General features: G+C 44.1%; 1 protein-coding gene and 1 pseudogene across 1 annotated transcript in view; both read left to right on the top strand.

Annotated features, from left to right (window-relative positions):
- LOC119161893 (tachykinin-like peptides receptor 86C) overlaps positions 1 to 25,253 on the top strand; it is a 705,859-nt gene that overhangs the window by 82,485 nt on the left and 598,121 nt on the right. The window lies entirely within an intron of this gene.
- Positions 3,733 to 3,851, top strand: LOC119162430 (5S ribosomal RNA; annotated as a pseudogene).

The following is a 25,253-nucleotide window of genomic DNA, read 5'->3' as shown; positions in this document are numbered from 1 at the left end:
AGTTAAAATGCTCATTAAATGACTTAGCAATTGTATGTTCACAATCGAAGTGATCTATATGTGGGGTTTAACGTCCCAAAACTACCATATGCTTATGAGAGACGCCGTAGTGGAAGGTTCCGGACATTTCGACCACCTGGGGTTCTTTAACGTGTGCACAAATCTGAGCACACGGACCTACACCATTTCCGCCTCCATCGGAAATGCAGCCGCCGCAGCCGGGATTTGAACCCGTGACCTGTGGGTCAGCAGCCGAGTACCTTAGCCACTAGACCACCGCGGCGGGGCACAATCGAAGTGAATACCATCGACTACCAATACATCATCACATTTCGGTGCTGTTTGGTGACACTTCTCACCGAAATTTCTCCGTAGACATCGTGATAAATTTCGGCAGTGATTCCTCATAGTAACATTGTTTATCAGCAGATAGTGAGATTCCATGCTTTATTGAGAGAGAAATTTCTGTCGGTCACTTGATAAAACGCAGCTTGTCTTTTTCGTTTTAGTTGTTAACCACTTTAACTGCCTTTTCTATCTCAGTGTCTTCTAAATAAGCAAGATTTTTTTTCTTTTCTTAACAATAGTTTGTGCATACTAAAGTGCCAGTTAGTTATCGTGTGTTAGCGAAATAGTTTGTTGAAAGAACAGAACCATGTCAACTTTCTTGCCCTTCAGTCTGTTTTCTCTGCCCCATCAGTTACTACGCACTCGAAGAACGAAGTTTATACTTCAATGAAATCGCGCGGTTTGTTTCATACCATAGATAATGCACGATGAGACGTACTATTGATAGCATTGCAGAAAGTTTTTTTTTTCTACCATTGATAAATCTACAGTCACTCAACCATCGATAGTACATAATGCTATCGAAAGTTGTGCATCACTAGTTTGTACGAAGACGCGTTTTTTGTCTTTTTTTGCGCAAGACCCCAGGGGGGCGCATGGACGTTTGGGGTATCGCACTTTTTCACAGTATAGTTCATCGCATGCAATGCTGTGCCTCGTCGCGGTGGTCCAGTGGCTAAGGTACTCCAATGCTGACCCGCTGCTGACCCGCCGCTGGTGGGATCGAATGCCGGCTGTGGCGGTGGCATTTTCGATGGAGGCGATAATGCCGTAGGCCCGTGTGCTAAAATTTGGGGGCAGGTTAAAGAACCCCAGGTGGTTGAAACTACCGGAGCCCTCCGCTACGGTGTCTCTCAAACTCATATGGTGATTTCGGGACGCCAAATCTTACATATCATTATTTAAAATCAAGCGCATTCAACGCTGTATCAGAGCCCTTCAATTATGTGATGGTAAGAATTTTTCCCCGTCCCGCTGCTCACCCTATAGGGCCGCGTCATACATTGTCCGAAGATGCCAAAACGTGGCTATACTGTAGAAACAGCTGCGTTTTGTTTTGAAGCAGCTTAAGTTTGGGCATGAGACGATGATGCCGAACACATGTTGCGTGCCAGCTGGTCGTTCTTTTGCAAGAGAACAAACAAAATGCGTGTTTGCTTTGCCGAGTAAAAAGGAGCGCAGAAATTGAAGTACGCCCTACTGCTGCTAGAGAGTGGTGATTTCACTTTGAATTGGTGTGCACGCGTATGTGCTCAAAACACATTGAGGCCTCGGACTTCACCACCGCCTGTGATTTCAATTTCACCGTTTCGAATTTCGACGGCGCCGGTGCCGCGTTTTTTTTTTTTTTTTTGGGGGGGGGGGGGTCAGCAGACGGGCACCGTGGGCACAGCATGGCGACAGACTGCTTGCTCAGATGATTTCCTAAATGAAAGGCAGTTTCAACTTTGCATGTTTTAAATCTGCACAGTCAGCTTGAACCTTTGCTAATGACTGAACGACGATATTTCCTTATTCGTTTTGTGTCTCGTTTATTCCGCATAAACCTCGCTCAAAAGTGGCATCGCTTCAGCAAAAAATTTGGAGCCCACGAAATACCTCAGCTTTAACATTTTTTGTCATTAGAAAAAGCCATTCTACAGAGGAAGCCTTTCCAACATTGATTTATTTATCTCCTGCTAAATTACTTCAACACGTCTTGGTGGCTTCGTTTTTTCACAAAACAATATCTTTAAACGAACACCACCCTTAGCGTTTGACAGTCGTCCTCATGCGATTTGCGTTAAGAAGTTTCATTTCATTAGCTTTGCAATGTTATGGTAACGGGGCACAGAATAAATATATACCTGAGACAGTATTCAGAAGAGGAGATGTGATAATGCCAATCGCTTTAGCTTTCATCGTTGATACTGGGAAGTGAACGTACATTTGCTGCAAATGAAGAAATCGATGACTGACTCGCCAGATTGATGTTCCCCCACTGCAACTGCAGGACAGCGTTTATAGCTCCTAGCTTTATTGAGACAGCGCATACTTAAACACAGTCAGTGTTCAGCGTCACCGGGCGAAGCAGTTTCGCGACCGTTCATGCCCCGGCGTGCATGGCTTTACCGCCTGATGTGACAAGTTTATCCGCACTTATAGCATAGTATTTGCGCTTGTACGTGTTGGCCTATTCGGCTATCACTGAAATTGCACTTTTTGACGAAGAAGACACTGGTGTGCCCATGGCGGGCAAGCCAGTCGCATTTAGGCTCAGCAGGACTTGTTCACAAACCAGCAGTTGTAGCCAGAATCTCCGGCCGATCATGCTCTTCACTGACTGCAGTAGGAAGCGGGCGTTCTGCTGTTTGAAGCGGCATTCCGGATTTTCCCGTTTCGAAGTACTCCTGTTAAGGTGGCCAACTAAGATGTGACTGATACGTGATATTTATTGTCCCGAACCCACCATATGATTATGAGAGACGCCGTAGTGGAGGGCTCCGAAAATTTCAACCACCTGGGGTTTTTTTACGTGCACCCAAATTTGAGCACATGGGGCCTCCTAAGAGCATTCGGTTTGCATAATTAGACGTAAAAAGCACGAAGAGGAAGGCAAACAGGAATAAAGAGACACACGTGGGGGCTACTTTCTACACAGTTTAATCCGGAATAAAACTGATACTTCTTATGCAGAAAGAACTGTCACATATATTCAGCGTGCAGGCACATTAAGAAAGTGCAGCTGTTTTGTGACAGTGATATGGAAGCCATACTCACGCAACAATCACCTGATACAACAACCTTTCAACAGCAGAGCTGTTTACACCAGCTGTAATATGTCCCACATGATAAAAACGAGTTCCATGCAAATATGAGGTCATCGAGCGTTGCCTAGCAAGCGGTTGCATAGCTATATGTGTATACTGCGCTTGCCCACACAGTGCTCTGCCATCAGCTCACTGGTTTGGATAACACGCACAACTGCTTGGCCACGCCAGACTTATTTATTTATTAAGCCAATACTGCCGCCTTCCATGCCAAGTCGTAGGCAGGATTGGGTTGCATATATATACAATTGATGTTACATCTTTCAATCTAACATCACTATGCGCAGTCGGCTATGACTTGATGTGACGACCAACTCTGGAGGCGCTCCTTCGTTTTATATTCAGTCGACACGTATTGCGAGACGCTGGCATTTTGAGACTAAAGAAGGTTTTGACTGCCCATGCTGAGGCCGCTTACCGTGAATCGTGGCGCTTTGTTATACGTTACTGCAGCGCTCTACTCGCTTACAGTCCACTATATAATTCGGCCGAAAACGCGAGATGCGACTGTGAACGTGGTGTCACTTCGTATGACTTCGTATAACTTATCATTTGACTGATATCACATCATGTAGCCATCGGCCATACCATGCTGAATGGGCCGGTTTTTGTCCGATCACCGAAGCTAAGCAGCATTGGGCTCGGTCAGCTCTTGAGAGGGAGACCACCTGGGAACACCGAGTGCTGATGGCACCTTTTTTATGCATTTCCGATGGAGGCTGAAATGTTGTAGGTCCGTGTGCTCAGATTTGGGCGCATGTTAAAGAAACCCAGGTGGTCGAAATTTTCGGAGCCCTTCACTAAAGCGTCTCTCATAATCATATGGTGGTTTTGGTACGTTAAACCCCACAAATCAATCAATCAAATCAACATCACAGCATGCAATTTGTCATCACTTCGTATGACAGGGGTCAGCTAAAAACCGATCAGCTCCTCCACCTGGTCTATAGCCTTTCGTAGCCTTGCGCCACTACGGCAAGCCACGCTTGGTTTTTAGCTTTGATTGCGATTCTGGAAAGTTTACTATGTTTTCTAGCAATCACGTGCACACACGAAGTTCCGGCGAACTCTTGAAATGCCCACAAGTTTTTGCCAGGCGACCTTCTGTGCCATGTCTATATAATGTTCTTGCAATTTTGTCTGAGGCTATCGTTAAAGCACTGCTCAGCCTGGCCCGTGCACTTCAAGCGTTGCTCCGTTTGCCCCACGCTTTTTGTTGTTGTTGACAGTGGTTCTCCATGGCTTTCTCCAACGCTTGACGGCGCGTCATGAGGCCATCCGAGGAGGCTATAATGACGGCGGCCTTGCGCTTGATATGCCAGGAAGGGCAGCATGGCTCGTTCGCGGGATGTTTCCGCTGCAGTTGATGAAACAAGGGTGCTCTGAAGAGCACGGTTCATTCGGGTGACTGCCACCGCAATGAAGGCAGCACTCGTCGCGCAAACACGGCTCCGTGACATGGCCGAATTGGCCCCACCAAGTGCATTGCAGGAGCTAAGGCAAGCGTGGACGGACCGGCCTGCGCTGTTTCAGAGGAACATCTCCGCTGGTACGGCGGTACCCTCAAACGTAATGGTGATGCACTTGCCATGGCACGTGCACGAGACGACCGGTGCGGCCGAGGCGTTGTTGGATGTGATGTCAGTGGTGTCCAACTCAACGTCAACCTCGTGGACGACTTCAACGCAGGTGTTGTCTACAAGGAGCTTGCACCTGATGTCGATGGAGCAGATCCTTCGAACTCGGAGAAGCTGCCAAGCGTCCGCTAAGGGTGTCACACCCATGGCAACAAGGTTTCGTTTTAAGTTGACGCATTGGGTGGCGGCAAATCCTCACATATATGCCGCGATGAAATTACGACGCGCTGCAAGAAACTTTGCCTTCTCCACCCTTCTGTAAAAAATCGTGCCACTGCACTTTGTCACTGTGGTTGGAGAGACAGGGGCTGCGTGTTCAGGCACAAAGGTCGTGTTAACTTCGGTGGCTGGCTTGAGAGAAAGAGAGTCGGCGAGAAGACGTAGAAGCGCGAGTGTCTTCTTCATTTTGCTGGCACGTCGCATCTGATGTGGCTGTTGGCGAGGCAGGCGTTTGGTACTACCAAGAGTAGCTGAATACAAAGGAGGTGTCGGTCCCTGAAGAGGCCGTTTTATAAGGGGTGTCCTGGGTGGAGCTCTCCTCTTGCGCGCTCGTGTGTGATGGTGGCAATTGATTCGGTATGTCGAAGTGACTTAGGATGGGGCTTGCGGTGACGACACAAGTCGCCGATTCCGTGGGCTTCGAGATGGCTTGCGTGTCGAGTTCTGCAAACATGGGTTTCAACCGCTTCTTTCTGACTGTCTTGGAGGAAGCCGGCTTTTGTGCCTGCTGCTTCTGCCACGCAATCGCTGATACATTCGCCCTGGTTTGCTTGGCAGTAGTTGAGTGCTTTTCTTTGCACGCGCCCGGAGGTGATCTTTGCTGACCAGTGGACAAGGGGTAGGTTGCTCGCCGTCTGACTCATCCCGACGCTTTTGACGCTTCGAGTGTACGTCAGCGTAGATGTCTTTAGCCCAGCACCTAAGGAGATGTGGGCCCATGCCTTGGTATTCCTTAGAAAGGCTGCGCGCTCGCGGGCGTGGATCAGGCATGAAAAAAAGGCAGATCTCCCGTACAGTGATAATCAATAATATTCGAAGCATGATTGAGGAAGGTTTTTATGTCACTTTAAAATCAGCGCAACGTTAGGAGCTCGACGTTATTATATCGTACGTGCCTTCCATGTCATGATCATATTTTTTGGACGGGTCATTCATCTTCGTCATCTATTCATGTCACTTATTACCAAACTTGGTACACGTGGAGCTAGTAAAACGGCCGTGAGCACGCTGAGCGTATTATGTCGTCATCTTTTACATGACAAGCATGTGATTATTGTCATGTTTGGACGTGTCATTTACCTTCGTCGTCTACTCACGGGACGTGAAAACAAATTTGGTATGTGTGGAGCTAGCGAAGCGGCCGCGAAGCTCGCTATGAGCGTGGTATGTTGTCATGTTCAAACATGACATGAATGTCACGATTAAGATGTTTGCACCAGTTATGTAACTTTGTCATTCACTGACGTACCGTAACACTGAATTTGGTATATGTGAAGCTAGCGAAACGACCACGAGCGCACAATTATTGTAGCATGTAGTCATGTTTTACATGACACGCATGTCATGATAATAATGTTTGGAAATATTATTTACCTTCATCATCCGTTGGCGTCACGTAGTACCAAACAGGCCATATGTGAAGTAAGCTAAGTGGTAGCGAGTGCATTATAAGCGTGGCATGTAGTCAGGACTTACATGACATGCATGTCGTGATTTCCACGTTAGGGTCTCTTACTTCTGTTTGTCATGGAATCACGTCGTACCGTACCAAACTTGCAATATGTCAGGTGAACAAAACCACCGCACGAGCAGCAAGACCATAAAATGTAAATCATGACACTCATGACATACCTTTCATGATTTTTTTGTCATTTTGTGGTTCCATATCATCATGAATTCATATCATAGATGAAATTTTTATGATATGAAACCACGATTAGGGAAGCGTTCTGTGCTTCCTAGAGGATTTCAACGAGCTGCACCCGTCGATTAAATTCATGCACAAAATTTCCAAAACAAGCATTACTTCTTGGACGTTACTGTCTCGGTTGAAAATGACCGCCTGTCAACAAACATTTACAAAAAGCCTAGAGACCGGCCTACATTTCAGCAGCAGCCACCGAAAGCACTGCAAAACGCGTAATCCATATTCTCAGGCCTACCGGTATTGAAGAATATGCACCGATATACAGGAATTCTACAGACACGCAGAACGCCTAAAGCATTCTCTATTGAAACAAAATTATACCGAAGGCATTATTGACGATGCCAAACTACGTGCTCGGTACGTGAACCAGAACGATATGATATAAGGCGCCAAAAGGAGTATCAGAAAGAGCTTTCCAAACAAACCTTGTACTAACTTACTCTTCATCAGTGCCATGACTCATCAACATACTTTCCCGCCATTTCAAAATAATTGGGCAAAGCAAACGACTAATTCCCATTTTTGCGGAGCCACCTCACGTGGTGTACCACAGTGATAAAAACATAAAGGACATTATTGTCAGAGGAAAAACAGACCTTTTCCAAATTCAGTCAGGGTGCCATTCCTGCGGAAAAGCTCGCTGCAAGGTCTGACCACAGATGGTCATAACGCATGAATCGAAAGCAACCTTCTCGCAGTTCAAATTATGCATAACTAAAAGCCTTAATTTTAACTCCAGTAACGTAATACACATGCTACGATGTAACATATGCGGGCAAGAATATATACGGCAAACAAACATGCCATTTGACTGCGCTTCAATAATCACCGGTACCATGCCACTTCCCTGCCGAAGGTACGTTTGTCTATAGACATCTGGGCCTGCCAAACCACAGTTTTGAAAATATCAGCGTAAATTCATTACAGTCCAGTTTCTCAAACAGGCGCGACCCTAAACAGTGTGAGACATCATTTATTTTCAAACTCAGAACATTAGTAGCAGGCATCAACGAGGGCCCCGGAAGATTCTCCTGCCTTCGGGAGGTAAGCCAAGAAAAAATTGGAAACCGAAATTCATAACGAGAGACCATGCTTGTTTTCTGATTGACTCGTACGTGTATAGTGCTTTTACATATGAATACGACAGTCTTTCTTGGGGACCTTTGACGCAAAAACTTTGGTATGTCTGTCTGTACATTTGTATGTTTGCCCACAGTTACCCTGAACTGGGTACTCGAAACAGCACCAGCCGATACCCTGAACGGCCGACCCCATCTGCAGCGACCACCAATGTTGCTCAAGAATCGGCGTTCATACGTGTGCGATTGTCAATTAAAAAGCAATTTTTTCGCATATCTGAGGCACCATAACACACGTATATATTCTGCTCGTTCCTATTTCACTAGAAAAGGCATACATAGGAAATACTAAGGACCGTAGCGCTTAACACGCTGCACTGACCATCCAACGCTTGCACGGAAAGGCGAGTGTTTCCAACGCTTTGCTAAAACGAGACGGTGGTGGCACCTACCCGTCACCTTGTGTTCTACGCCTTATCACCTCTGAGGCGGGCCAGCACACCCGTCTCAGAGCCACGCGCTTTGTTTTTGAAAAAAATGGCAGCATATCCACGGAGTGATTGATGGAGAGTGGGGCGAAGCATTCGTCCATCCATGTGTCCGTCTGTGTGACCGTCCATGCGTCTGTTCATGCACCCGTCCCTGCGTTCGTTCATGCATCCGCCCCTGCGTCCGTTCATGCGTCCATCTATGCATCTGTCTGTGTGTCCGTTCGTCCATCTATTCAACACCCCAAGTCCCACCATCTCGCATCTTTTTATCATATATTTCCCATATAGAAGCACCGCCATTCAGTGGACATTCCAAGGACCAAACGAGAGGTGGCACACGCACACTTTCTTACGGCTTGCGCTTCGGGTCTACTTCCCACCTTCAACCACCTTGAGTTCATGGTATATACTAGTTCACTGTATTTATGGCACTGCGGCCCAATGCTCGCTTAACCTTGCTAAAACCAAGGAGGTTACGCCCAGCGAGTATAACGTAGCAACCTTTTTCTGTCAGATAGTGCTCAATGTACATGCCAGTGGCTGCTAATGTGAAATGAGAGACAGGAGGATTCAGCTTTTAATTTCTTACGGCTTGCGCTTCGTATCTGCTTCCCCCTTTTAACCACCTCGAATTCATTCATGGTGTATACTAGTTCATTGTATTCATGGCCCTGCTGCTCAACGCTCGCTAAACCTTTCTAAAACTAAGCAGGTTACACCCAGCGAGTATAATGTAGCAACCCTTTCTTGTCCGATAGTGCTCAATGTACGTGCCAATGGCTGCTAATGGGGATCGCAGCGTGCGCGTTGACTAAAAGCCGAATGCTCCTGTCTCTCATTCCCCATTAGCAGCCATTGGCATGTACATTGAGCACTATTTTTTATTGTTAAACAACACACAGAAGAAATCTCTCACCGGCACCCCCTTGGAGATCAAATGTTATACCTATTTCGCGTATGTGCCACTGGTGATTACGTACTACGAGGGACGCACAAGCCATGCCATAAGGAGCTTCGCCCCTAAAAAAACGGTCAGATGGCGGTCATGTCTCACGTGTGACGTGACTTGATGCGCTCGATCGCCTCCGCTGCACGCTCGAGGCACTCTAACGCAGCGCCTCCTGCATACCAGTCACCGATTTTTTTGAGCAGAACATCAAAAAAATGTTTTGTTCACTCTCTCCACACGCAATACCATCGTTTTTTTTTGGGACATTTGCAGTATAAATGCAGATACGGGGCCAATTTTTTCTTCTTTTTTTCTCTATTTTTTTCTTTACACGTGCTCATACAAAGTGAAGTGTTTACGCTCGCCTACAACTTGAAAGTCAATGAAGGGAAACGAGCGAAGATAAAAGGTAAAGACCAAACTGACCCTTTACGGGACACCATTTCCTTACGCATGGCGGCGTGGCCCCTTCCGCCACTGCAGCGGCAATCTTGAGTGGCCCTACAGACATCGAGAACTGACCAGCACAAGATGAAAACCAGATGTGGAATTACAGTGAGTTTTGGTTGGCCACAATCTGGTTTTGTGCTTAGCGTTCTCAGTTTTTTTTTTGTTACTTTGGCAAACCTCTTTCAAGGTGAGAGGGACACGGAGGCAACCAAGTTTTAACGTCTACGTTAGTCTAACTCATCCTCTGACGAAGGGAGGTCCCCTCCCGAAACTGTAAGGAAATAAATATATTTATCCTTGTTAACAACGTTACCACTGTGTTATATATATATATATATATATATATATATATATATATATATATATATATATATATATATATATATATATATATATTATTCAAAAAAGAAGTTCTGTTGGTCCGGTGCAAATAGAGTTAAGAAATAAAGGAGCACACTTACGAAAATTTGATAGTTGTTTACGTTTCGGCCGTGGCACGGCCGAAACGTAGAGTAAACAACTATGAAATTTTCGTAAGTGTGCTTTTTTGTCTTAACCACATATATATATATATATATATATATATATATATATGGGATATGACACAACGGGAGCGTTGTCAACAAGGATAAATATATTTATTTCCCAACAGTTTTGAGAGGGGTCCTCCCTTCATCAGGGGATGAGTCATTCTAACATGAACTTCCAAACTTCGTTGCTGCCGCGTCCCTCTCGCCTTGAAAGATGTTTGCGAGAATGAGAGAGAACTAAAAAAAGAAAGAAGGAAAGAAAAAAAAGAAGAAAAAAGACGTAAAGAAAAAAAAAGAAAAAAGAAAAAGAAAACTAAGAAAGAAAGTAAAAAAGAGGAAGAACCACTGTCAACACTGAGAACGAAACCAAATGTCCGTGTACGTCCTCATCCGGTTCTTATCCCGTGCTGGTCAGTTCTCGACGTGTGTCGGGCCACCCAAGATTGTCGCCGCGGTGGCGGGAGGGGTCCGTGACGGTGTGCGTAAAGATATATATATATATATATATATATAGATTAACATTTAACAGATAATAATGCCAAGGAAACTAAAGGGGAAGTTACTAGACTAAATTGTAATGTAAATGTGAAATGTGAAGAAAGAAAAGTGGGTGAAAAGATAACTTGCCGTGGGCAGGCACCGAACCTTATTCGAAGGTCGCAGGTTCAATTCCTGCCCACGGATATTTATCTGTTCACCCACTTTTCTTTCTTCACATTGACATTACAATTTGGTCTAATAAATTTCCGTATACTTTTCCTGGCATTATTGTCTCTTAGATCTCATTGTTATTGTGTTAAACACGGAAAAACGAGCGCTTAGGTATACACATCTTTTCCTTATACATACATATATATATATATATATATATATAAATATATATATATATATATATATATATATATATATATATATATATATATATATATATATATATATATATATATATATATACTTCGAAAATAGTGCAGTATCTGTAGCAAACCATAATTTATTTATTTATTTCTAACAGTTTCGGCTGGTGGGCCAGTCTTCTCCGGAGGATGTAAGCGAAATAATACAAGTTCCTCTAAAGTCTGAAGGAGGGCCACGCTCACAGTTTGGTGGCCCTCAAAACAAAAATAAAAAAATAAAAAGAAAAGAGGAAACAAACGGACTAACGAGGCAGGCAGCAGACAACAAGAACAAGAAAGAAGCGACGGAGGTGTGGCAGCTTGGACTAGTTGGTATGACAAGACGATAGTTATAGCTCTAGAACAGAACGACGTTCGTTCGAGTGTCGTGTGTCGTTCGTATGTCGTCGTTCTGTTCTCGCGTTATAACTATCGTCAAGCGATAGAGAGCCGCTGAAAGCGGGTGGGTAATCCATGCATTTTAACTAGGAGTAGATAAGACGTGCTGCAAGAGGAGGCAATTAAAAAAAATAAAAAAGTGAACAATTATTGCCGCTTTCTGGAATCCCACACATGGATCGAGTGAAAGTTAGCATGGTTCGGCGGCTTGCCCACGGCGTCGGGCCATACACACACAAAAAAACATACCACCAGCTCCAGCTTTAGGAATACATTGGCCACGATACAAAGCTAAATGTGCCCTCTCCCCCTTCCTCCCGTCTCCCCTGTCTTGCAGGAAAGTGTATAACCAGTCATACTCAAAATAACTGAATGAATATTCTTTAAAAGATGAACGAACAAAAACATAAACAGGACTATAAAATACCTGAAAATAGAAAAATAATAACAATACTAACATGCGCCAGTTGATGCAGTAGCACGAATTTCTTTTCGTTTATTTTCACGCGCTAGATTTATCATCCTATTTGTGCGAATTCACGTACGTTTAAATAAAGTAATTGATTAATTCACTTTCTGTGTTTTACGAAACTTCGCGGAGGCACGTAAGTCGCCCAGGGCTCTCGTTGATTCCATGGGTAAATAACGGCGAATCGGGGAGGCCCCTTACGTGTGTCCGGTGGTTGTTGAAGCGCAAATGGAACGGGGTTTCCGTGTGTACAATATATTCCTGTTTGCGCACCTCAAGCAAATTTTGTATACCACATTAGCTGATTCACAGTTAAGGTCGGCTTTAATTTTGTACACAAAGTCTGCACACGAGGCTTGGGCCATATCTGTGGTCACCATGTGTTTGCACACCCTGCAGCGAGGTTTCCCACATGGTCTACAGCTCTGATAGTGGTCGGATTTATGTGCTTCCGCCTGACCGGTAAGTGTCTCCGGTTTTTGTTTTTTTCAGTAAACCACCTTGGGCGGAGTGTGAAAAACGCCATAGTGGCGACTACTGTGCTTAAGTATGTTGAAGTGGCGGCTTAGTACACAATTCACCCGAGGGTCGGCGGCGGAGTATGTGAGGATCAAGGTTCCCCTAACATTATATCTTGATTTCCGCCTTTATCTCCCATTGTTAATTTTCGGTACAAAGAGCGAGTGCGCTCAATTTCATTGTGAATACTTTTTTTCAGGATACTTTTGAGGCGAGAGGGCTGCTTTGAATTCCTTCGCGTGGGTGTCAAATCTCATAATTTCAGCACAAATTATTCTGTATCTGTGAGATTTAGAGTAAGGAACACCTGTTTTGCGTGACGGCCGGGGGTAGCTGCTGCAGAAATGCAGACATGACATTGTTGGTGGTCAGTTGTTTTTTTTTTTACATGAAAGTAGATATGGTGGTGCCGCTGAGTGATAAATTGACATACAGGAAGTGAACGCTCTTTTCCGAATATATATATATATATATATATATATATATATATATATATATATATATATATATATATATATATATATATATATATATATATATATATATATATATATACAGAACTCATGCAAGCTCGGGAGTGCTTCTGCACAAGTTTTACAGACAACATGAGAAGGGCATGGCGAAAAAAATTTTGGAAGAGGAGGAGTACAAGAGTTCGCTGTGCCACTGTTAAATCGTATGGGCAAGATATCACAACGTCCAGCTCAACAAAACACGGAAATTGTGGTCGAAACTATGAGTTCCTTATCGGTTACCACAATTCATTGCTGACCTGCGAAGTCTGCAGGCCTTTTTATGTAAAATTTACCAGAAAGATAAGAAACAATGCGCTTGTCTTTTCAAAGAAAGCGCAAGTTTGTAAGGTACATGACCGAAGTAGTTTCTTCATGGCCCTTAATTGTTGGCCGTGTTTACATTCGTCAAACGGACCGATGTATTAACACTCATTTCAGAGACCATCAGACGTCATTAAACAAAGCAATCCCTCAATCCTAGCCCATCATTGCAAGAACTGCTATTGGAATTCCATGTGGTGTGACCATAAATTCTTGTTTATTCACATAAGTAATTGAACCCGAAAAATAGCTGAAGCCTTTCATATATAAAAACCAACAGATAACTGCGAAAGTCGGCCAATAATTGCGCTATCCGATACAAAATTCACCTTTTTGGCCAATACTTGACTGTTTTTGAGCTGAATGTTGTGACATATTAGTTGTAAATTCATTATCCTGCTGTGTGCTAACCATTTGTTTTATCTTGCAGAAGTGCTCTTGAGCTTGTAAATGTTAATATACATTTGTGTGTGATCTTTCTTTTCGCCAACAGACTGGGTTGTCAGTTCGCGCCCGTTTGCCTTCTTTCGTTAAGTTCCCTTGTAGTGTGTGTGAGCTGAATTGTTTCCAAAATGTATGCACACCATCTCGCCCAACTCTCTATAATTTTGCATATCAGAATCTTCTTTCTTCCTCAGCGTCCGAGATAAAACGCAAGGAGCACGTGCATCTGCTAGCCAAAGGACATGCGAGCGTTTTTCGATTGTATAGGATCCCTTTACTCTTCTAGTTAAGAAGAAAAAAGAAACAGAAAATGAAAAAAAAATATTTGCAAAGTTTTGCAAGCACGGAATGTAACCCAGAAGGAGGGTGGATTTTCTACACATATTAAGGCCCTTCATGGCATACATAGGCGACTATGACTCTACAGTAAATCTAGCGAAACCGGAATGGCGGTGGCCCCCCACGGACCAGATATTCTCTACGCATTTCTTCCTACGTTGCCTGCAATATCTAGTTCAACACGGCGGCAGTACGCCAAGTTAGCGCAAAGAATACATCAGGAATGCCAGCGTGTGAGTGTCAACACTAGACAGCAAAGTCAGTGCTTAAGGCCTCCTGCAAAGTTTGGATTACATGCACCTTCTGATGCCTCTAGAGTGTAATGTTTCCCAATAGTATGAAATAATTCAGACTGTTTTGAAAACAGCCATAAAATGTCAGGTAGCAGTGCCGAATGAACTCAATGACACGAGTCAATCGCTATGTCTTAAATAGTCCAAATATAAATACCAAAGTTATTTCCAAGATTAGAAAAATTGCCCGCAGCTTCCCTCGGGGGAACACTGAGGAGGATGCGAACCATATAATTGGTTAACGGGGTGTTAAAGTGCGACTTACTTGGGTCGATGGCTAAATTGGTTAACGTGGTTGTGAAATGGGGTGTTAAATTGCGACTTACTTGGGTCGATGGCTAAATTGGTTAACGTGGTTGTAGGAGGGGGTGAATGAGTGAACACGTACACACGTATGCGAAAGGGCGGCGCTGGTCGAAGGGACGTCGGTCATTGTGTTTGTGGATTCGTTGGAATTCATTTCACCGCGACCTTGGACGTCGACGCGCCGTACAAACCAACCGACGAGCGGCAACTGAGCGAGCGAGCGCCGACCTTGAGTATATATACAGCACGACGGCGCATGCACTGTCAGCTGTTGAATGTTCTCGAAGCGCGACGCCACATGCGCGTCCACTGGAGAATCAGGAGAATTGTAGATGTCGAACGCGGTGTGTAGAGGAGGAAGGGTGCACAGATGGTGGAGGAGTGAAGCGCGCGCGGTGTGTAGAGGAGGAAGGGATGCACAGATGGTGGAAGAGTGGGCGACGGCGCGACGGCGCATGCGCGCGCGTCAGCTGTCGAATGTTCGAGAAGCGGTGCGGACGGCGCGGACGGCGCGGACGGCGCACTACAAGGCGCGAGTATAAGATGCTCCGCATCTAAAAGTGTCTCGTTAGTATATTTTGTATTCTTCACTGGGATTGAGAAGACAAAAAAAAAAAGCCTCGAAAAACCTTTTTTGTTTCCGTTTTGCTATCAGAGTTAGAGTAACGAGACTGAGTATAAAACTCCTTGAAGCTACATTCAAGAGACCAGTTAAGCCCTGATAGCACGAAGAACGCGTCACTTTTTTTCAGTTCTAGTCACAAAAGTGCACTGTTCATGTTCACGCAGTCTCAGAATTCATCCCAACACCAACAAAGGTTACTGCTACATTCATTTTAACTGGAAAGTTCTTTAATTTCTCAAAAGAAATCCATAATAAATGGGCAACGCTTTTGTTTGGGTCAGTTTGTGCATTCCGATATACTTAGCAGGGCAGCGCCAAAAGGCACCGATAAATAGAAATGGCACACATGACGAATGCCGAGAGTACCGATTGACGTTGATATGATCTAGGGAGTCATCGAGGATGACTTCATCGATGTCTTCGTATTGAAAATTTAGGAAATCGTAACAACTTTGCTTGCCTCAGCCTCAAGTCTGATGCGCATTTCAGATGTGATGCTGAAAATAGAAAATGAAATGTCTCCTCGAGGCGTACAGCCGTTAGCAATCTTATCTGAAATGCTCCACAGCGTGACCTGAACTGATTTGGCTGATGCCAGCCGTGAAGTGCTGTTCTCTGTGGCCGAAAAGCTACCTCGGTATGCTTTCAAGAACGCCACTGAAAAAACCACATGCCTGAATACATTTAGAAAAACTTCTAACACAATCTGTTTAGAGCGTTTGGAACTTTTTATGTTTTTTTATTGTATTATACTGTAACAATCCTGAATACTGTATTTGCTTAGATTGTAATATATTCATTAGTAGTAATACTGTTTTACATTGCATTTGCTTTTGTGTATGTAGCATAGAAGCATTATTCTGATCTCTTTATTTTCAAATAACACGTAAAACTGTGTTTGATTACCCTATGTTCACAAAACGTGTTGTTTACTCGATTTTTTAACGCAAGTTGCTCCTTACTCTTAATAATGTATTGCTATGATGTTACGATTGATTCACCACTTTTTTTCTGCATCTAGTGTGCCTGTGGCACTGGGATCCTATTTAGGCGTTTTCTTTAGCCCTTTGCTTCAGCGCCATGACAATGATGTAATGAATGAGTTCTGAATCATGTAGGTCCCAGGGAACCCTTCCAAGTTCCACTAAGAATTAAAAAACCTCTCCGCCCCCCCCCCTTCCTTCCCGCCTCTTCTGCCGTGCAAGTATCTTTAAGTCGGTTCCACGTTACATTCACGTGCGGTGGATTGAAAAGCATGGGTATACAAAAGTTTATTCAGTGACACGCTCACTTGCCTTGCACCAAAAAAAAAATGAGTAAGTAATACAGGTTCTCAAGATCGATCACACCCCGAATGCCCCATCTAAGTTACTTGGCGAGTGCGGAACCAGGGAAGTTTGCCAGCAAGTTCTGGAACCCCGAGTAGAGGCGTGAAGAACCCCTAGGTTTTGTAGAACCAACTTTAAGAAGCCATAGCGCAGTGTCTTTTCACAAAATAACTAAATGAAATGAAAATGTAAGTATACTCCAGAGTGGGTGAGTGCCAACATTGGAATAGATTTAAAGACTTTCGTGCACATTTTGTTTTCGAGTAGTACGAACTATTCGCCGTAAGCACTTCTAACCATAAAGATCTCGAACTCAGGTGAACACAGGTATATTTAAATTCATTCACGCGGTCTTTTCTTATGTAGAAGCTATATAAGTTGCGTTTTTTTACCTGTCACCTTAATATATTTCACACGGCCAGAACGGGAATTTGATCAACACCCTTTATCACTGGTGGCCCATTTGGCTCGGATTTCTCCAACGTCAACGAAGACTATCACCTTGCACTAATGCTGAACGAAGGGAACCTATCGTAATCAGGCGCAGCCTCATCTTCTAATTAATAGAGAGAATATTTGCTGGCATTACAAAAAACTTGAAAATTGTGTACGAGAGAGAAATAAATAAAGCGACTCGTCATCCCTCGGACGAGCTTTGAGAGGAGCGAACTTTCTGTTGCGCATAATTTATGCGTCTAATATTCACCTTCAAAAAGCACTGCCACCTTGTACTTATACATAGGAATAACTTGCGTGGTATTTTATCACCTCATTTTAGGCAGAAAGTGGGTAATGAATCGCACCTAGTCAATTCACTTAGCACAGCTACTTAACTTGTCTTTTATTCAAAACTGTCTCATGGGGAACTATCTAATACGTTTTTTTCCGGTCCCGGGAAGTCCTAGTCTAAGTGCGTTAGCTGTGCCACGTTCATTATTTTAATCATGAAGAGTGGTTATCACCTACTAGCTGTTACGATACCACACGTCCCTCGATAAGAGCCTGGTCGCTGAAGAGCCTTCATCTGTTTTGAAGTACCAGCAAATTGAATGACCCCGAGCTTAAAAGCGTGCCACTTCCTACCTAATGTTCACCAACACCGGTTCCATGAGGCCTTCAGCATTACTTGCTGATGTTCAGGAAGAAAGATGTAGCCAGCAGTCTTGCTCAACGGTTTAAAAAAACCAAACAGCGTGCAACAAAAGGCAGCACTTGAGAAAGCAGCCACGGACCTCGGCTAGCGTGAACGCATTTCCGGTAAGGGTTCCTTTCCTGTTCCTGTGGAGCATCTCCATAGTCATCAGTGCAACTTTCTCAGTTTGGCTGTCGTGTAGCTCGTTTGCTCTGAGGAAGTTGAATCAGTGTTGTGAAGACCGCTTAGACAGTAGAGACTACTGACCAGTTCCGCTTGTGGGACTGAAGCACAGCTTTCGAGTTGATGGTGGCGAGGATATCATAGCTTGCGAAGGTGTGCACAACCTTTTATTCCATAGTAGCAGATTTTTCGTGCGCGCGTATAATTTTAGAAGTACTGGAGAGCCGCCTTTTGCATGCAAGTAATATCCTTAAAATAAGATTTTCTAGAAAAGCAGGAATAATAAAACCACTCAAAAATATGTGTTTGCTGCTCAGTAAGCGTATTTTGAGAAATAACAACTAGAAATATGTAAAAGTAAAAAAATACACAGAAAGCATCCACATGATCACAATATTTTCGGAAAAGAATAAAGTCACGAAAATATATCTGCGCATGCCCGTGCAATATATGAACCAATATATCTGGGACACCTGGCTGTGTACCTTAAAGATAACTGTTGTGCATTGGATTTCATCACTACACAGGTTAACTGACGGTTGGCTTATTTATGAGCTACCATTATTATCAATATGTCACGCCTCAACCAGACGCATTTTTTCATACCTATGCCGGTACAAAACTGCACATTCATAAATTTTGGTGAGTACTTATGATTTCGACAACGTGAAAATTTTTTTTGTAGTTTGGGGCATGCCCATAAGATCTGAACCAGCCAAGTCTTAGGGAGGAACCAAGCAGAGTAGCCGGAGTTGATAACCGGAACGTTCACTCACATTATTTACATGCTGATGGTAGATGGAGTTATGGTACAGAGAAGCCGGATGGGAGCTGTACACGCAAACACTGAAGAGAAAGAAGGACATCGATAGCATGGGAAGAAGTCCCAAAAAGCGCCACAAGCGGACAATAGGATACAGGCAGCTGGAACAGAACGCCATCACAAGGAAGACACCAGGCGACGAGGCGACGGGGTAGACTGAAATGGTGGGCAGCTCCGGAACACAGGCGTCTGGGGACGACAGTAAAATTCAGGTTCTTTAGGTGTTTGGAAACCAACTATCTCCACTCGGTACCCGAGACGCACCACTCGAGGTGGTATAGCAAAGTGGGGGAAGAAAGGTACTGCAGCAATGCGAATAGTGGCGATTGGCTTGCTGGTCACTTGAAGATGAAATAAAAATGCAGGATAAGATATAGTAAAGGTAGAAAAACTTGTATTTACGGACTGAACGGAATTTACATAAGCACAGACATCAAAGTTGCAAAAAAAGAAAAGAAAATACTTTGGAATTGAACCCTCTTTTGTTGGGCCACCCTATGGTATTCGGCAGAGCCATTGGTGCCTAACACCTCAATCCCGGTTCAGAACGCTTGTCGCAACTACTGGGCATCTTCTTGTTCCCTCGGTGCTCTGCCCCTACACAACTCTCGGCGAATCGTCGCCTGTTGGTTCTCTCATAAGACAGTACACTGGGTCGACCAAAAACCCGCCACAAGGATGCCACCTTCGTGCACCTCCGGGTTCATGCCCTCTCCCCAAATCACACAACAACGAAAGTGCTTTATGCCGGAGTCCACCATGGCTTCGTGACGTATTTCTGTCGCGAATGTGATGTTGTAAAGTATTTACGGACAGATAAAACATCAGGCCTGCGCGGAATTCGCAGCACAGTCACAGTGAAAGCTAAAAAAGCAGCCTTTAAGAGCCTTTTCTAAACACTCATTCGGCGTGTGCTGGGTACCCACTACGCCATTATTAACAATAACTTCTAGGTTGTAGGCGAGCATTCGCTATAGTATCCTTTGTCATTTTCCTAAGAAGCATTGTATCCGCTAAACACTTGCAAGATATTTTGTGCCAATTGTCCACGCAATGTCTGACGACGATTAGAAATTGTGCTTCAAGCGGGTACGCGCCGCAGTTATTGAATGATGAAGAACAAGCTTTTTTATTCATTTAATGAATTGGTGCATTGGACGACCTACTCGTAACGCTATTCGCATTGTGTGACGCCTGTATCCTGATGAAGACGCAAGCTACAAATTCGCCTTAAGACGTACGTCTACCAACTGGTAATGACATTTTGAATTCCGTTTTCCTCTATGCGGACTTTGGTGAAAGACCAAATCAAGCCCCAAATTTCTGTGACGCTCTTCTTGAAGTACAGAGTACGGCCGACATTGTAGGTTTAGGGCAGTATCAAATGAGGCACGTATGGATGGTTACCTGTGCAAGTAGAATTGCAAAGCATAAACTGGTCTTCCGTCGAAACTTCGCGTGAAAGGGCGCCATAGCATGGTGATAGATCTGGAGACGACGAATATTAAGCTAAAGCTGCTATGGCTCCCACCTCACTTAGAAACTAGATGTTTGGAAGAAGCGCTTCAAGCCTATGGGCTCGTGAAGTCTTTAGAAAGAGAGACATAGAAATGTACTGGTAGGGAGGAATGGATGACAACAAACCGGGATGCGGCCTCAGAGCTAAATGATGGCGTCACTATCAGCTCAATACCACATATTTTGACCATCTTAGGTCGCCAGTGCCTAGTTCTCATTCCTGGTAGGCCTCCGCTCTGTTTTCGATGCAAGCGAGTGGGACACGCTCGTCAACAGTTCAAAACATCACAGTGCCTGCTGTGCCACCGCTTGGGTCATATGTCGGATGGTTGCGTGTCGCTCTACGCAAGCAAGCTGCGTTCTCGGCAGTCTAGCACAGAGGAACCTCATCTCGACAATCTAATGTATGCAACAGAAGTCATTGATGCGTCTGGAGAAGCAGTGGGTGGAAACACAGAAAATGAACAGTTGCACATCGAGCCCATGCCAAACGGTCATAATGACGCTGCTAAAAGAGCATGTGATGACACCAGGGAAGAAGATGATGTCAGCAAACGCGGCTCGCAAAAACCACAGAGAAAGCCTCCTGATGAAGGAGTTGTAGAAGAGGCTATGGATAGCTGCCAGCCACGAAAACGCCCTGCTCCGGAGAGTGCCGAAGGAAGAGTGGCTGCGTCAGATGTAGCAGAACACGCGTCTAATGTGGACAGCGTGTTGTGCCTTTTGGAAGTGGTGGAGGAATGCGCCACCCGTGCAACGTACTCAATAAGGTGCCATAAAAAAGTTCAAGGGAGGAAAAGCCACGAGTTTGCTGGTGGCAAAAGGTGATCATCAAAAACTTTAAGTAAGCAAAATGGCTACTCCACTTACGTTTCCCCTGTGTGTAGCGACACCAAACGTACGTGACCAAAGAAATGTAGGGCGTCAGCTGCAGTTAAACCACATGCTTAGGCCACAAGACGTTGGTGTTGTAGTGGTGCAAGAAACAAAGATTTCGTCAGCTTGATATGTAAGTTCCGCACTAGAAACTTTTCCAGATTACGATCTGTATGGTAGCCACGCACGTGGTGCTTCCGCTGGATGCTTCTTATTAGGGAGAAAGTAGCGGGGTCACTCTTTGGTGTCGCTGCATATTGAATGGGAAGGCCCTCTTATTTGCTGTGACATCTCTTTCAATTCAAAAAATTGGAGGTTGATTTGTGTCTCTGCTCCCTCAAAATTGAATGAAAGTAAGGCTTTCTTATCGTCCTTAGCTCCATTGCTAAACAATGATATACATTTGAATTTTTTAGTAGATTTCAATTGCGTTTGTGATAAAACGAGGCCGACGGTTCGTAACACCTTAAAACCGGTTCTGAACTGAGCTTGCGGTGTTAGGCACGATCGGCTCTGCCGAATGCCATACTGTCACCCTACAGAAGTCGGTTCTATTCCAAAGTGTTTTTTTCGTAACTTTTATGTATGTTTTAGTGTATATTCTGTGCATCAGCCTACTAAAACATCTACAGCATTTCTTCTTCATCTTCGAGCAACCAGCAGGTCAATCGCCACCATTGGAATAGCGGCAGCATGTTTCGCCTCCCACATTGCTATACCACCTAGGGTGCTGCGTCTCGGGTGCCGAATGGCAAGAGTTGGTTTCTTCAACATCGGAAAGAACATGTATTCGACTGAAAGGCCGCGGCGCCACGTCAAAAAGAGTCAGACCTTAAAGGTGTGGGGGAAGTGCAATTATAAATTTTCTAGTCTAGTGGCTCAATCTCTTTCGCGCGCTCATGTCGGGATTCGGGAGCTCTGTACTTCACGAGCTTCCACCGAAAGTTCGCTTTGAAGGTACAGTACTCAAAGAGAGCAAGGACGTCAGTTCGCTCGCTGCTGTGGCCGCATTTGCGAAAGGAACGCGCTGCTCACAAACAAATGAGTAGGCATTGTGTCCGTTGTTCAAACTCATCTTGTGCATACCTGTGCGTCCATTTCCTGCGTATTTCTGTTTGAGCAGGGTGCTTCAACTGTCGAGCTTACACTTGTTGCTCTACGCTCGTCCTGTGTACGCTCATTTTATGTGTGCTTTCTGCTTGAGGTGTGCGCTGCAAGTTTCGAGCTTTTTTGCTGTTCTTTGCATGACATTGTACTTTGTTACAACAGAATCCACTACATCGCCCTGGTAGCGAAACAATGCACAATGATTACACAACTACCTCTGCGAGGACACGTTTCACTTTCGTGTCATACCGATTCCTAAAAGAGGGATTAACCACGTTTTACTTACATTTTTACAAAGCGATGTTAGCCGTATACTTCATCATGGTAACTTGACGGAAACTTTTGATGGAAGCTCTTTTGGTGGAAGCTTGTTTTAAGTGCCCCGACGCCAGCATTTTAAGGCATTGGGTTTGACAGGATTTCCTGGAGGAGAGAACAATTGAGCCCTAGGCAGTCCAATGAAGATGATGCCTCCGTCTCTTTCACGAAATGTATAAGCTCAGGCACTGCTTAGGTTCCAACCGAGGAAAAAGAGTAGACCGATACACGCACACTTCGTCCCATCACGAGGGCGAATGACAGCGAAAGACACGGTACGATAATATCGCATGGCACAGCACAGTACATGACCGCCTCGAGGTGTCACATGTGTAAACCAGATGTATAGTTAAGTGCAGGCTGGTTCTCAGATGGGCTACGAAGCCATCAAGGCACCATGCAGCGCCGAAGTGAAAAACCGTTTCAAGCAGCCCCGGCTGCATAGCCCTTCCTAGACCATAAAATTGCCAAAGTCGGTCAGGCATGTCCAATCCAGTTTACTAGGCGTGGTGACAGCTTTGCTGAACAAGTGTTGTCGACGCGTTAGGTACATCTTTGGAAGCGTTGACTCGGAAGAAATCAGGGTAGACTGAACCGAAAACGTCTCTTCTGTCCATGTGGTACTAAGCCATGTAGACCAATTATAACAAAGTAAAAGGCGGGCCTCAGGTTGGCGACTTTGTATGTTAAAATATTATCTGGTCCATGCAGCTGCTGATATGTTATACATAGAGGTGAGCGCAACTGAAAGGGACCTTATTTGCACCTCTACGTAAATTCCAAAACCATTGTCAATGAACCACTGTCAATGAACGCTTAAAACGTGCGTTATGTTAAGGCGGACCAAGGTTGCAGAAAGCGATTAGAGGAAACTTGTCGGTGGTACACCATACATTCTTCGCGTATCTCACAGGCTGAAAAAAAAAACTAGGATGCAAATATGGCGTTTGTGCTGTTTTTACGGCTTACGGCTTAATGACCAGCTGCACAAATCTTACTTAGTAAGCTAAGTAAGATTTGTGCAGATGTGCAAAGAAAGGATGAGCGAATAAAAGACAAGTAGTGCACCGATATTTGTTTAGTAAAACACTCCAACAAATTTACTGATGCCATACAAGTGTAGTATTCGAGGTCGCTTTCAGTTGCGCCTGCTTCAACCTATGTTTTGCTTTATGGAAAGAAAAAAGACAACAGAACGATAACAAAAAAAAGCAAAAAGGAAATAAAAAAAGAAACAATTGAGACAGGCAAAAGAAAATAAAAAAACTTGGAAAACAAAGAGAACAAAAGAGAGAACAAAATAGAAAAAATCAAGCTAAAATATGAAAAATATATACGTTGCACTTACGAAGAGTAAAATTCTAAAGACTATCGAGGACCGTCTGTCACAATTCAACATTTTCTTTTTTAGAATTATATTGATGCAAATATTATTCCGGAAGTTTAGAAAATTCTTTAATAAGTACTTACAAATGAACCACAAATATTGTAAGCAACTCGATGTTCTGTCGCACTTTAAATCCGCTAAATATCAATATATAATAATGATACGAAATTCTAAGAATAATTTCGACTCTACGTACCTACTCTCGCATCTGCTACCGGGAAAAAGTAATGAAATAAATATGGAAACCAACTTGACGCTAACGAGGCGGTGAGGGGGGAAGTAATGAAAAGTGTTTTAGTTTCACAAAGCATAAATTCTGGAAGTTAAGTTTGAATCAACCAGCAACTCCTATTCTAATAACAAACAAGAAAAGCAAGAACTGTATGACAGCTTCATTAAGCTGCGCATCGCAAAACTTCATCACTGAAGAATAACTTGGTAACACATGTTAGCAGAAAGAACCACAATATAAACAAAAAAGAGCTTTTTGTCCGGTTCGACTGGCGGTAGAGTACCCTTCTGTTGCACATCCTTTCTCTTCAAAATTTCACTTGGCTTTGCTCTAATCCTTTTTCTTTTCTAATTGACATTGCCTTCTATATGTTTATGGCGCGGGTTGAGGTTGTATATTTCATACCTCACAATAAAGAAGGCTTCTACGTATGACAGACGCGCTGCTAAAGTAGCTAGGGAATATAGAAACATAATAGATCTCTAACTGGAGGCTCGCCTTCACACCTTTTTTTTTACATTGTCGAGAATGTCAGTGCAAGCGAAAATTCAATGAATGCACAGTTGTGTACCAGCATAGGATAGAAGAAACGCGGCTGATGATTCAGATAAGGCCAGGCCCTTAGGGAGAAATTTCTCCGAAGGGAGCGGGGGTGGGCATATGTTCAAAGCCTTGAAAAACCCGTAGTTTTGCTATATATTCTCGGTATAACATTCCCTGCATTTGAAGTTGGGTGGAGGATGGTGAGGAGGTCAGGGCCACCTTCCCCCTTGCCTTGAATATTAACTTGGGCGTGACATATCGATAATAGTAGAAGCGCATGCGTGAGCTAGTAGGACAATACCTTGAATTACGATGAAATTAAATGCCTCAGCAGTTATACTTCAAGTAGAACACAAACCATGCCAGTATGATAGGTTAGAATACGCAACGGGCATGCGCATATGAGTTATTATGCCTTCTATTTTTTTCCGCCACTCTGCGCTTCTTCAGTTCTTAGGCGTC

Source organism: Rhipicephalus microplus, chromosome X (genome assembly GCF_043290135.1).
Source record: "Rhipicephalus microplus isolate Deutch F79 chromosome X, USDA_Rmic, whole genome shotgun sequence".
Lineage (NCBI taxonomy): Eukaryota > Metazoa > Arthropoda > Arachnida > Ixodida > Ixodidae > Rhipicephalus > Rhipicephalus microplus.
This window is presented reverse-complemented; position numbering and strand designations above follow the sequence as displayed.